Source organism: Stenella coeruleoalba (assembly GCF_951394435.1).
Source record: "Stenella coeruleoalba genome assembly, chromosome: 14".
Lineage (NCBI taxonomy): Eukaryota > Metazoa > Chordata > Mammalia > Artiodactyla > Delphinidae > Stenella > Stenella coeruleoalba.
In genome coordinates this window covers 67,554,528-67,568,229 of record NC_137160.1, presented here as the reverse complement: position 1 = coordinate 67,568,229, position 13,702 = coordinate 67,554,528, and the positions used below count along the sequence as shown (strand labels likewise).

The 13,702-nt window shown below is 47.6% G+C and overlaps 1 protein-coding gene across 4 annotated transcripts in view; it reads right to left on the bottom strand.

Annotated features, from left to right (window-relative positions):
* Positions 1-12,463, bottom strand: part of AP1B1 (adaptor related protein complex 1 subunit beta 1) — a 53,640-nt gene extending 41,177 nt beyond the window's left edge. For all 4 annotated transcript variants that reach the window (XR_013831198.1, XR_013831199.1, XM_079941938.1 and 1 more), the window contains exon 1: positions 12,325-12,463. The gene's annotated coding sequence lies outside the window, so the exon portion shown is untranslated. The remainder of the gene's footprint in view (positions 1-12,324) is intronic.
* Positions 12,464-13,702: the final 1,239 nt, after the last annotated feature.

Below are 13,702 nucleotides of genomic sequence, written 5' to 3'. Positions count from 1 at the left end.
ATAATAGATCAAAACAATAGGACTCCCTGATGAGTGCCAGACAGCGACAACTGGGCAAACCGGGAACATGAGGCTTTGCAGCTAACTTTCCACAAACATGGCACGGCTGATCCAATGCCAAGATGGCTGCCAGGAATTCTAGCTTTGCTACCAACAGCTGTGTGACCCTGGGCAAATACCCCCCATCTCTGGGCCTTCCTTTCTCCAATTGTCAAACAAGAGAATTCAACCACATCAATGGCTTTTCAAGCCCCACCCCCCATCACCCCATTTCTAAATTGTTTAAAATAAAAGTGGAACTGCTCTGATTGAAGTAACGGTGAGGGCCCAGAGCCTGACTCATTTCACTATGCCCACTTTTCCCCCTCCTCACCAGGGGCCCTTCAGACACCCCATAGTTCCACAGAAAAAAGTTTGAAGACAAAGTTTAAAGGACAAGATCCCTCCTGCATCTCATGTTCTATGATTCCTTGCTAGAGGTGGAATCCACTTCCTCACCAGAGTGTTCTTCCTGGGTATCAAACAAGAGAATATGGAGCATGATCATTCACAGAGCACGACAGAAAACGTTTCCAAGGGGACAAAAAAGAAAACAAATTCAGAATGCAGCCAGGGCCAGCAAACCTCATTAGGTCTTCAGTAGAAGGGAAAACAGTAACAAGCCAAGCAATTCCCCAAATGGCCAGCCAATGGCCAGGGGAGGACTTTTCTAGTCTCAGGGCAGTGGTTCATGTCAGAGCAGCCCATACTCTGCAGTCGGACAAGAAGCATGAAGTTGGCAGCACCAGCACAGTGGACTGCACGCCATCGGCATCCAGTGATGGAACCAGGGAGACTATCGGTGTAGTGAGACCAGCCAGAGAAGTTGAGGAAGCGAAACGGGGAGAAAGACATCTGACAAGGTCTGATCCAGCTCCCAAGACCCATCTCTGAATTCAAGGATATCCGGGCAGGGAAAACTGATCCTTAAAAGTCTGTGTTGGTGGCTTCCAACTTCAGTGCTGAATTTTACTGTTAAACCCTTGCCTGATGAATAGCTTTCAGAAACCTGCTCAAGGACAGTCAAGACTAAGCTAGGGGGACTTCCCTGGTGGCGCAGTGGTTAAGAATCCACCTGCCAATGCAGGGGACATGGGTTCGAGTCCTGGTCCAGGAAGATCCCACATGCTGTGGAGCAACTAAGCCCATGTGCCACAACTACTGAGCCTGCGTTCTAGAGCCCGCGAGCCACAACAACTGAGCCTGCGTGCCGCAACTACTGAAGCCCATGTGCCTAGAGCCTGTGCTCCACAACAAGAAGACCTCAATGAGAAGCTTGCACACCACAATGAAGAGTAGCCCCCGCTCGCCGCAACTAGAGAAAGCCCGTGCACAGCAATGAAGAACCAACACAGAGAAAAATAAAATAAATAAATTGAAAAAAAAAAAAAGGAAAAGGTCCTCACAAGTCAGTACTCAAGTTCACATTACAGACAGGTAAACAGGTAAGGCCACCTTGAAGATTAAAAGGTGAGTCAGGGGCTTCCCTGGTGGTGCAGTGGTTGAGAGTCCGCCTGCTGATGCAGGGGACACGGGTTCCTGCCCCGGTCCGGGAAGATCCCACATGCCGCAGAGCGGCTGGGCCCGTGAGCCATGGCCACTGAACCTGCGCAACAGGAGAGGCCACAAGAGTGAGAAAAAAAAAAAAAAAAGGTGAGTCAGCAGTAGAGAAACCAGATTTCAGACTTTCTCTCTGAGACAATGTGGTCACCAAACTCAGATAGGCTCTTTCAAGCCAGTTCAATTACTATGAGAAAATACTGTATTCTCCTTTGGGCTTGGCACAAGAATTGAAACAAAGGTGGCGATGGAAGTGGTAATGACAGATGGATATGTGCTATGGGCCAGAAACTACGTAAACAGCTTTACAGTAATCTGTGAAGAAGGTATTGATAATATCCCAAGTTTCATATAAGGAAACCGAAGCCCAGAGAGGTCAAGGCATTTGTCTGGAGTCACACAGCTAGAAAATGGTAGCGCCGACACACTCTACTCCTGCTCCATAATGAGGTCACACACATCTCACTGTGTCCAGTGAGGCAGCTCCTCCTCTCTGATGAAACCCTGGCAGAAACACACACACTCTAGGCTAAATGGTATGTGAAGTATGTTGCCACACATCCCTGCCGAGTCCCTCGAAGGTTGAATTACAGGTTATTTTAGGGCCAGCCCATCCAGTTTGGACAGCAGGGATGTCAAGCTTGGTAATGTGCCTAGTGAAAGCCTGTCTGGATGAGATCACCCAGTTATGGGTCTCCTGGGATTTGGAGGAAAACTGACTAGTCAAAGTCAATCTTCTGAGACCCACTAGCAATTAAAGTCTCAAAATGAAAAGGAACTAAAGGCAGGCAAATGGTACATGCAAACGTTCTTCTATCAGCACTGAGTCTCTAGGACTGAATTCTAGCATCAAGGGCCAGTTCTCGACTAATCTACAAGCAGTAATGCATGGAAAGATCTGCTGCCAAGGAAAAGTTCCTTAAAAACGAAATAACAAGGACTTCCCTGGTGGCGCATTGGTTAAGAATCTGCCTGCCAATGCAAGGGACACAGGTTCGCACCCTGGTCTGGGAAGATCCCACATGCCATGGAGCAACTATGCCTGTGCGCCACAACTACTGAGCCTGCGCTCTGGAGCCCGTGAGCCATAACTACTGAAGCCCACATTCCTAGAGTCCTGCTCTGCAGCAAGAAAAGCCACTGCAATGAGAAGCCTGCGTACTGCAATGAAGAGTAGCCCCCGCTCGCCGCAACTAGAGAAAGTCTGGGCACAGCAATGAAGACCCAACATAGCCAAAAATAAATAAATAAACGAAATAATAGGGGCTTCTTCTGAACAATCCTTAAATCAATGAAGATGAGGAAACAGAGGCCAAAGACTAAAGAACTAGGCTCCTGAGACCTCAGTTTTCCCGCCTATACATTGGGAACACTTTCTGAAAATCTGTCACATTTTGGATATAGCATGTTTAACAGTGTGGAGCACCGTCAGCTCCAAGCCTGCAACTGCGCCCCACACAGGAGCTCACACACAGCAGACAAAGAAAAATCTTTTCCTGATGGCTCCTACAGATTCAGAGGGCAGGTGAAGGACTTCAGGGGAACAGCAGAGTAATCGTGCCCTCCAGATAACTGCCACCAAAGCTCTGAGGAGGAGACTTTGAGATGAGTGGAGCATCAAAGGAAGCCCTCTTGGATTAAAAGGGGCTTGGCTGGACATGAAAATATGTGTCGGATTTGGAAAGGGTGGGGCGAAGGTGACATGGAGAAGACCCACAAGATGACCACATAACAGGGAGTGAATTGAGAATAACTAAACAAACACAAACACTGGCTGGGGCACAGGTTCTGTGCTAAGTAATTTAGAGCCCCTGTGTCATTTAATTCTCCAGTAACCTATTTAAAAATGAGGAGTTAGAGATGCTTAGAGAGGAGTGACATATCCAAGGCCAAAACAAGCACACATATTTAGGAGTCTGTGAGACCCCTGCTTGGCTGAAGGCAAGATCATGGCAGGGAAAGGAGCAGATGAGGTTAGTCAGGGAAGGATGAGATTCAAAGACAGCCTTGGATGCCAGGGTGAGTTGGACCCTGCCAGCAGAAGACGCAGTGATCTTATGACAAGTCTCATGCTAACAAGCATTTGATGCTACTGATCACTCCATCCTCCTTGAAACATTTTCTTCCCTTGGATTACAGGATGTCATGCTCTCCACTTTCCCTTCTACCCCACTGTCTAGTCTCCTTTGTTCCTCCTCCTCTCCCTCTCCTTCAACACCTGGAGTGACCCAGGGCTCAGGTCTGGTTCCTCTGCCCTTTCCCAGAGGCCCTCTTCCCTCCTCCAGCTGCTTGCTTCATCCAGTGTCATGCCTTTAAGTACCATCTATGTGCTGACAACTCACAACTTTACATCCCCAGGCCCAACCTCTCCTCTGAACTCCCAGCTCATATATTCAAATTGCCTGATATCACTGGAATGTCTATATGGCTAACAGGCAGCTCAAACTTAAAATGATAAAAACTGCCACTTGCTTCCTCCTATCCCCCAACTGACTCATCCTGCAGTCTTCATTATCCAGTTATTACCAAAACCATCTTTGACAGGTTCTCAGGCCCAAAACCTCAGTTACCCTTGATAACACACTCTCTCTCATATCATACATCTAATCCATCAGTAATTCCTGTCGGGCCTAACCTCAAAATGAATTCCGAGTCCACGAAGGGGGCTTCTTACCAGCTCTATCACTACCACCTGGCCCCAGGCCATCATCCCCTCCCACTGAGATTGCTACCAAAGCTGCTTCCACACTGCACCTGACAGCCCATCCCGGCAACAGCCAGAATGGTCCTATGACAGTCTAAATCACACAATGGCACCCCTCTGCTCAAAATCCCCCAATGGTTCCCTGTCTCACTCAGAGTAAAAGCCAAAGTCCCTACCATGGCCTCATGGCCCACAAAGCCCTAGATGAGATGCATACCCGCTTCTGTCTCTCACACACACACCCTCCCTGTCATTATCTCTTTCAAACTCTTCTTCCACTGTTCTCCCCATCACTCCCTCAGTTCCAGCCATACGGGCCTCTTTGCTGATCCTGGAACACAACAGGCATGTTTCAACCCCAGGGCCTTTGCACATGCTGTTCACTTTGCCAAGGAGGCTCTTTCTCTATAAAGTCTCATGGCTCAGCTCCTCATCTTTTTTCCCCCCTCCAGTTTTATTGAGATATAATTGACATACAGCACTGTATAAGTTTAAGGTGTACAGCATAATGATTTGACTTTCATACATCATGAAATGATTATCACAGTAAGTTTAGTGAACATCCATCATCTCATATAAATACAAAATAAAACAGAAAAAAAATGTTTTCCTTGTGATGAGAAATCTAAGTTTACTCTCAACAACTTTCATACACAACATACAGCAGTGTTAATTATATTTATCATGTTGTGCATTACATTCCTAATACTTATGTATCTTGTAACTGGGAGCTTGTACCTTTTGACTGCCTTCATTCAATTCCCCTTCCCCCAACCCCCACCTCTGGTAACCACAAATCTTATCTCTTTCTCTGTAAGTTTGTTTGTTTTTTAAAGTATAATTGACCTACAACACTATGTTAGTTCCTTTTACACAACATAGTGATTCGATATTTATACATATTTCCAAGTTATCACCACTGTAAGTCTAGTTATGATATGTCACCATACAGATATTACATAGTTATGGACTATATTCTCCACGCTGTACATTTCATACCTGTGACTCATTTATGTTGTAACTGGAAGTTTGTACCTCTTAATCTCCCGCACCTATTTCTTTCCTCCCCCCCACCCCAGTCCCTCACCTCTTTTTTTTTAATATCTTTATTGGAGTATAATTGCTTTACAATAGTGTGTTAGTTTCTGCTTTATAACAAAGTGAATCAGCTACACATATGCATATATCCCCATATCTCCTCCCTCTTGCGTCTCCCTCCCACCCTCCTTATCCCACCCTCCCTATCCCACCCCTCTAGGTGGTCACAAAGCACCGAGCTGATCTCCCTGTGCTATGCAGTTGCTTCCCACTAGGTATCTATTTTACATTTGGTAGTGTATGTATCCCTCACCTCTTTCATGTCTTGGCTCAAATGTCACCTTCTCACTGAGGTCTTCTCCAACCACTTTATTTAAAACTGTACACACCCCCAACAAATCCCCCACACTTCCTATCCTTCTTTCCTCTTTCTGTTTTTTCCTCTAAGTACTTATCACCAACATAGGATAAAACACTTATCTATTTTTTTCCCCTCCATAATGAAATTCCATAAGGACAAGGATTTTGTTCATTTTGTTCCCTACTGTATTCCTAGCTCCTAGACTGGTACCTGGCAAGTAGTAGGGGCTCAGTAAATATTCAAATGACTGGTGCTCAATCCTCCTCTTAGGGAAATTTCATGTTTTGTAAACCAACCTCAGCTAGAGAGCAGCTTCCCAATGTTGATTTCATGGTGTTTGCCAGGGTCAGAGCTACATCTGTTCTGGTTGTCAAGCTATTTTGAAATTGAGAATGCCAAACACCCTAGCCTATTTTACAGACAGTAAATGGAAGGTAAGTAGATAAATGATAAGAGAGAGAAGAAAGGGCAAAGGGTAGACGGTCAGGTGGCAACATCTCCAATGGGAGAAATGTCCAGGCCACTTCCTTCAGATCACCATCAGATCACTATCCCCAGCCCTGGGCATCAGCTCAGGGTGACCAGAGCTGCAGGAAGTGGGGAAACAAATTACTGGGGGAGGTGTGCAGAGGGGGTTCTGACACAGGCTATGATGTGAGCTCAGCTAGGCCCTTCCTTCCGCCTATAACCCTCCAGGCCCACAGCCTTCTGTGTTCCTCTAGTTGACAAGCTCTTCACTGCCTTCATACTTGCTGATCCTTCTGCCTGGATTATCTCTCCAGCTTCTAGATTTATCCTTCAAATCTCAGCTTAGGTGACATCACTTCAAAGATACCATCCTTGCACGCACTAAGTAGGTATTTTTCTGTCCTCATAGCCCAGTACTCCTATTCACATATTTACTGAGCCATAAATAGGTTTATATGCTGGGGATGAAGCAGTGAATTAAACAGACAAAAACCTTTCCCTTCATAGAACTTACATCTTAATGGCAGACAGGAACTACAAGCGAGATAAATAAGTAACATATATAGTATCTCAGACAGTGGTAAATGCTATGGAGAAAAAGAAAGCAGGGAAGGAGGATAGGGAGTGTGGGGGAGGACGAGTGGGAGGTTGAAATTTAACCAGGGTGGCCACAAAAGGCCTCCTTGAGAGGTGACACTGTCGGGGGAAGAGCCTTCCAGGCATAAAAAATAGTGCAAAGGTGGGAGTATGCCTGGCCTGTTTGAGGAACAGCAGGGAAGTGATGTGGCTTGAACAGAGTGAGCTGTGAGGGGGGCAGTGGGTTATGAGGTCAGAGAATGGAGGGGGCCTTACAGGTCAAGGTAAGGACACTGGCTTTTACTCTGAATAAGCTGAGTGCCACTGGAGGGTTTTAAGCAAGAGTCCTGAGATCTGGCTTACATTTTAACAGGGGTGAGCTGCTCTGCCTCATTTCCCTCATGATTTATCTGTTTTTCTAATTATAACATTTGTTTTCTATTTCTTCTTTGTCTCTCTCCCCCACTAGAATGTGGTAAGCAATCCAAGGGCAGAAACTGTCTGGCTTGTTTACCTGTCACCACATTTAGCCCAGTGCCAGGGGCACAGCAGGGCTCAATAAATACTGAATGAATGAAGGAACGAACAAACGAATAAATGAATGTTGGGCATATGAAGGCTCTGTCCTCAGTGTCTCAACATCCAGCCACCCAGCCCTTAGAGATCAAAGAGTGAAAACCACAGAAAAGACTCAATAGCTTGCTATAATGAAATTTTGTCATTCTACTCTAAATATGCTTAGGACCCTAAAAGCAATTAGGGTGTGATAAAAAGTATGTCATCCAGGCTTCCCTGGTGGCGCAGTGGTTGAGAGTCCGCCTGCCGATGCAGGGGACGCAGGTTCGTGCCCCGGTCCGGGAAGATCCCACATGCTGCGGAGCGGCTGGGCCTGTGAGCCATGGTCACTGAGCCTGCGCGTCCGGAGCCTGTGCTCCGCAATGGGAGAGGCCACAACAGTGAGAGGCCCGCACACCGCAAAAAAAAAAAAAAAAAAAAAAAAAAAGAGTATGTCACCTAAGGCTAGTCCTCTATAGAGCTCAGCTGTAACAAATGTCTTCACTGCTGAAAACCAACACTGAAGGGCTGGTTTTAAAACTTTTTTTTTTTTTTAAACTTTCTGGCCACGCCACACAGCTTGTGGGATCTTATTTCCCATACCAGGGATTGAACCCGCACCCCCTGCAGTGGAAGCGTGGAGTCTTAACCACTGGACTGCCATTGAAGTCCCAGTTTTAAAGCTTTTGAGACCTGACTTCCAAACCTACAAATCTTGCAGCTCAAGTCCACAGAGGAGACAATGGATCAATGACTAAGGCATCCTGGCTGATGATGACCTCTGGGCATTCTGTAGTCAACCAACCATACTGTTACCTTAACTAGAGAAGGCCTCCCAACTTCAGGGAGACCCTCTTAATGGAGGTCAGAGGTCAAGCCCAAGGCCAAAAACCCAAAAAGCATGAGGCTTGGGAGGCTAGAACCATAGCCAAGCCCTTCCTCAGCTCCATTAAATAACAGGAGACAATTCAAGAACAAGGGATTGGGAAAGGAAAGGTGGCCACAGAGGGTACAACATGGGCTCTCAAGGGGTCTACACAACCTAACAGGCACAACCATACCACAACTGCAAAACGAGAATTACAATGTCACATACTTGAGGGGTTTGTGAGGCTAAAACAAGTGAATACATGCAAAGCCCTCAGCAGTACCCAGCCCACCAAGTGCTTGATAAACGTTAGCCACTTTTACTACTACACAGGGAGAGCCGTTACCACCAGCACCTCCTGCTGCTCTCCAACCCCCAGGTCTCTGGAGGCCCTGAAGCACTCTGATGGCTGGCTGGGTGGTAGCAGTAGTTCGAGAGTAGTTATTCCCACCATTGGGCAGATTTCTCCCTACCTCCCTGGGGTGACATGATGATGGACAGGAGATCATCTGGGAAGTGCTCTGAATTCCTTAGGAGTCAAGGAATCCTAAAAATTCAATGTGATATTCATTCATTCATTCACCAGACATTTACTGAGCACCTACTATGTGCCAGATATTTCACTAGGTGCTGGAGACACAGACAGTTAAAACAAGTCCTCTCCAGGGATTAAGAGCTGTTTACTTAGAAGACAGCCAAGTACACAGACAATGACAACCCACTGTGATCAATGCCACAGGACAACCAGTTCAGGCTTGCAAGGTGCAGGAGATGATCAGATGGGAAGCACCAAGTAGTGGTCTAGCAAAGAAGTGGGTGTGTGTGACAGGAACTGGTGCTCAGGAGGTGGGAACAGCACAAAGCAAAGACACAGAGGTAAACAACTGGGGATGGCAGAAGTGGCAAGCAGTTGAGTTTGACTGGAACTTGGGGAGATGCTGGAAGTGAGTAGTAGGAGAGATGAGGCAGGAGAACCCGGCAGAGGTCAGAGCTCAAAAGGCTTTGACCGCCACGCTAAGGAATGTGAATTTCAGCCTGAGAGCAATGAGGATCCACTGATGGATATTCAAGCAGAATTTTTTTTTTAAAGGATTCGCCACTTGCCCAAGTAATATTCTCTCTCTGGAGTTATTTGTTCCTCTCTGTGTGAAGCGAAGAAGAACACAAAAACCATTCCTGTGCTCTGATAACTTATCAGTGACCTATCTTAGGCAAAAAGACCTGTTCAGGGCTTCCCTGGTGGCACAGTGATTGAGAGTCCGCCTGCCGATGCAGGGGACGCGGGTTCGTGCCCCGGTCCGGGAAGATCCCATATGCTGCGGAGCGGCTGAGCCTGTGAGCCATGGCCACTGAGCCTGCGCATCCGGAGCCTGTGCTCTGCAATGGGAGAGGCCACAGCAGTGAGAGGCCCACGTACCACAAAAAAAAAAAAAAAAAAGACCTGTTCAGAAAAAGAAATACCTACAAGCAACAGATGCCCCTTTAGCTTTCAGAAATACACCAAAGCACGAAACTCATAACCAAGCAATGTTTGCTCACCATCAGCACATCAGGCATTGGTGCCAGGCGTGGGGGTTTTCAGGAAGTGAGCAGTCAAGACATACAACAGCTTCAAAGGATGACTAGAAAAAGACGAAAGTCCAAGCCCAGAGCCAGGAGGACCAACAGACTGAATTTCTTCTGAAACACTTTTAGGAAGTGAAACAAGAAGGATGGGAGAAGTCCTGTGTACATAAAGGTCTCTGTCTGCAGATAGAAGTAACACCCCCAAAACCAGGCCCCCAGTGGGCATCAACTGCCTAGGGTCAAGGCACCCACCACCACAACAGGCTCTGACAAATGTCCTTGTCCAGCCCCGACATATGCCAGTGTTCGGTGGTGGGGGGGTGGGGAGGGGAAGGTATTATTTGAGAGCTGAGGTAAAGAAGGCTCCAGGTCACACTACCAAGAAGCTGCTGAGCTGGGACTGGAACCCAGGGTTAACTGATGGGGAGTCGAGGAGTGCTTTTTCCATCACACCTCTAAGCTATTCACGTCGCTCAGGTGAAGCCTCTGCTCAAACCACACTCAACAGATAATCTCTACACAACCTCTAAGGGATCTGAGTCTTTGTAAACTAGTGAAGTCACTCTTCATGAAGCTGCTCTAAGAGGTCGAAGAGGCCTGGTAGGCTCAACTCAGGACAGGGAGCCAGATGCTCTGAGGTCTGCTCATGTTCCTACCATCTGTGACAAGTCACTTCATCTCAAATCCTCCCTTGGAAGGATGGGGATAAGGTGACAATATTAAGTTTCCGTGAATTCAATGGAACTAGGAGAACAGATCGTAGAGTTTAAAAACAGGCACTACAGTAATATTTATATCACAGCTTTCTTCAGAAGCATGTGGAAACCCTCAAGGGTTCGTTAAGGCTTATAATACCTAGGAGTGGGTAGGAAATCAGCAGCTCTGTGCTGCTATCAGGGAAACTGAGGCAGAACTGGAGCAAGTGAATGTCTCTGCAAAGGAATAAGGCTCAGACTCACAAAGCCTCATCCTCTGGCCATGAAATCACCTTACCAGCTCCTGGACAAGATGTGGCTCCCCAGTCAAGAAGCCATGGGACCTGTACTTTTCTCAGAGACACAGACCCTTCCCTTGGGAATGTTCTTCAAGAACCCAGGGCCAAAAGATCCCCTAGCGGTCACGTGGTTCCTCTCTTCACTCCAAAAAGAATGCAGCTCAACCACTCTCAAGAGAGGTTCTGGATATTGTTTTTTTCTTTTTTTAAAAAAATTAATTTCTTTAGTTAGTTTTTTGGCTGTGTTGGGTCTTCATGGCTGCGTGCAGGCTTTCTCTAGTTGCAGCAAGTGGGGGCTACTCTTTGTTGAGGTGCGTGGGCTTCTCATTGTCATGGCTTCTCTTGTTGTGGAACATGAGCTCTAGGTGCGTAGGATTCAGTAGTTGTGGTGTGTGGGCTCAGTAGCTGTGGCTCACAGGCTCTAGAGCGCAGGCTCAGTAGTTGTGGCACATGGGCTTAGTTACTCTGCGGCATGTGGGATCTTCCCGGACCAGGGCTCAAACCCGTGTCCCCTGCATTGGCAGGCGGATTCCCAACCACTGCGCCACCAGGGAAGTCCTGGATATTCTTAAATTCATTTCATGGCCAGCCTGTTTTATGTCTCACAGTTCTCAATAGTCAGGAAAAACTTCCTCTCTTGCCCTGAAAGGTAATCAGTTATAGCAATAGCCTACAGAACTGTTTCATCCTGAAGAAAGTGAATCAAATACTCCTTATGAAGATCAGACGAGAAGCAAGAAGGCTACATCTTTATATAGGTGCAAATTTAATGGTAGCTAAAAATATTAAATAGCCCCTACACCCCAACCTTCCTCCAGCCTCTCCTTTGTCTCTGCACTTACAGGTCCGTGAGAGCCTGGGTGGGAACCCTGGCTCTTGTCTATACTACCCAATTGACCTTACAGGTGTGATTTAACCTCTCTGTGCCTCAGTTTCCTCGTGGATAAAATGGGGATAACAACAGTAGCTACCTCACAAAGGTTGCTGGGAAGCTTAAATGAGGCATTATAAGTGCCTAGCACAGGGCTTGGTACACAGTAGGAGGAGCTCAGTAACCAGTAGCTAGCATTTCCATCAGTACTTTTGGCATTATTACAGGTGTCCCCAGTTAACTTGTCCGTGAGGCGCCTACGGACAGACCAAGCCCAGCCCCACCCCAGAGGAGGCTGCGCCGGGCCATTTCTTAGTTTTTCTTTTTTTCCTTTTCGAACCTTGGCAAAGAGATAAGGCCCTGAACGACGAGGAGGCCTCAGGATAGCCACGGGGGTGACTGTGCAGGGGGAACCAGTACCCAAAGAGAAGTTTCCTGTCTGGCCAGGCGCAGGCTCCCTCAGGCCTAAGTCTAGGAGTCTCTCCGGGAGGGCGCCCTGGGAGGGAATGCAGACTTGGGGTGGCTGGGGTGCAGGCCGGCGGCCAAGGAGGCGCGAATGAATGAACCCGCAGCCCTTCTGCCTCGTCCTGGCTTGGGAAGCCACTCTAGCCCCTCCAGCTCCCTGTCCTCTCCGTGACCTTTGACCCCAGAAACCCCTCACCTCAGACCCCTGACTCCCCGCCCCACCACTTCTCCGGCCTCGTCAGGCTTCCCGTTTCCTCACCCACAGGTCCGAACGGCTCCCGGAGCCACGGCGCTGCTCGACGCGGCAGTAAAATGTCTGCGGCCTTGTCCCCCTGCTCTCCCCGTGCGTCCGTGCCGCCGGCAGCTCCGAGCCCCACGACTGTCACCTGCCGGGCGGAAGTGAGCTGCCCGCGCGCGGGCACTTCCGGTGGACGCACGGGCTGGGGGCGGGGTCAAGGGTGCACTGGCTGGGGCGGGGGTTGTGCCCGCGGGGTGGGGCCAGAAGGGGCGGGGCCTACCGGAATTAACTCCGCCCCCGACACGTCCTTCTCTGCCCCTGTCTTCGGTAGAGCGCGGAGAAAAATTAGGCCAGCTAACCGTTGAGCAATTGAACGTGATGGAGATGAAAAAGTTCGTAGAGACTTTGAGGTCCGTTTCCCTTCTGTGTTACAGATGGGAAAACTGAGGTTCTGAAAGGGGCAGGTGTTGCTCAAGAGCACTTACCTTGTGAAGGGAAGAGTTAAACTAGAGCTGTAAGTCTAGTCTAGCGCTTGCAGCCCTTCAGTGCAGCCCTATAGGGGAATTCCGCGTTTTACGGGAAAACCTCAGACCCTCCAAGGAGAACTTCATAATGTCCCATTTCCCCTTATGCTGGGTCGGCCAGGACCTCAATTTCTATAGCTATCTCGCTCCCAACTCTGGTACTATTAACTTTCTCCTCCTCCTAGATAATTTCTGATTATTCTCTTTAAAATATTTAAAATAATATTTGCATTGTAGAGAAATGGAAATATACTAGTAAGCAAAAGGAGATAAAAAATCATCTGCAATCCCACCGACCTGAGACAATCATTTTTAACATTTTGGTGAATACCCTTCCAGACTCGACATATCATGCGGTATTTTTAACTCACCAAGATATTGGTAAAGCTTTCCCAAAACAATAAATACATTTCTATTTGGTGCTTTCCAATGCCTGCATGGAATTCTACAGTATGGGTGGCATCACTGTTCTAAAAAACAATCCCCTACAGCTGAACACTTAGGTTGTCACCAAACTTTTAATATTATAAAATATATTGATAAATAAGCATGCACAGCCAAGTCTGTATGTCCCATCTAATCCAGATATTACTGTTTTAATATTTAATATAGTTTTCTATGTTTAATCAGCCTCAACTACTTTTTTAAAAAATTTATTTTATTTATTTTTTTTTGGCTGCATTGGGTCTTCACTGCTGCGCGCTGGCGTTCTCTAGTTGCGGCAAGTGGGGACTACTCTTTGTCGCAGTGTGCGGGCTTCTCATTGCAGTGGCTTCTCTTGTCGCGGAGCACGGGCTCTAGGCGTGTGGGCTTCAGTAGTTGTGGCACACGGGCTCAGTAGGTGTGGCTCACAGGCTCTAGAGCGCAGGCTCAGT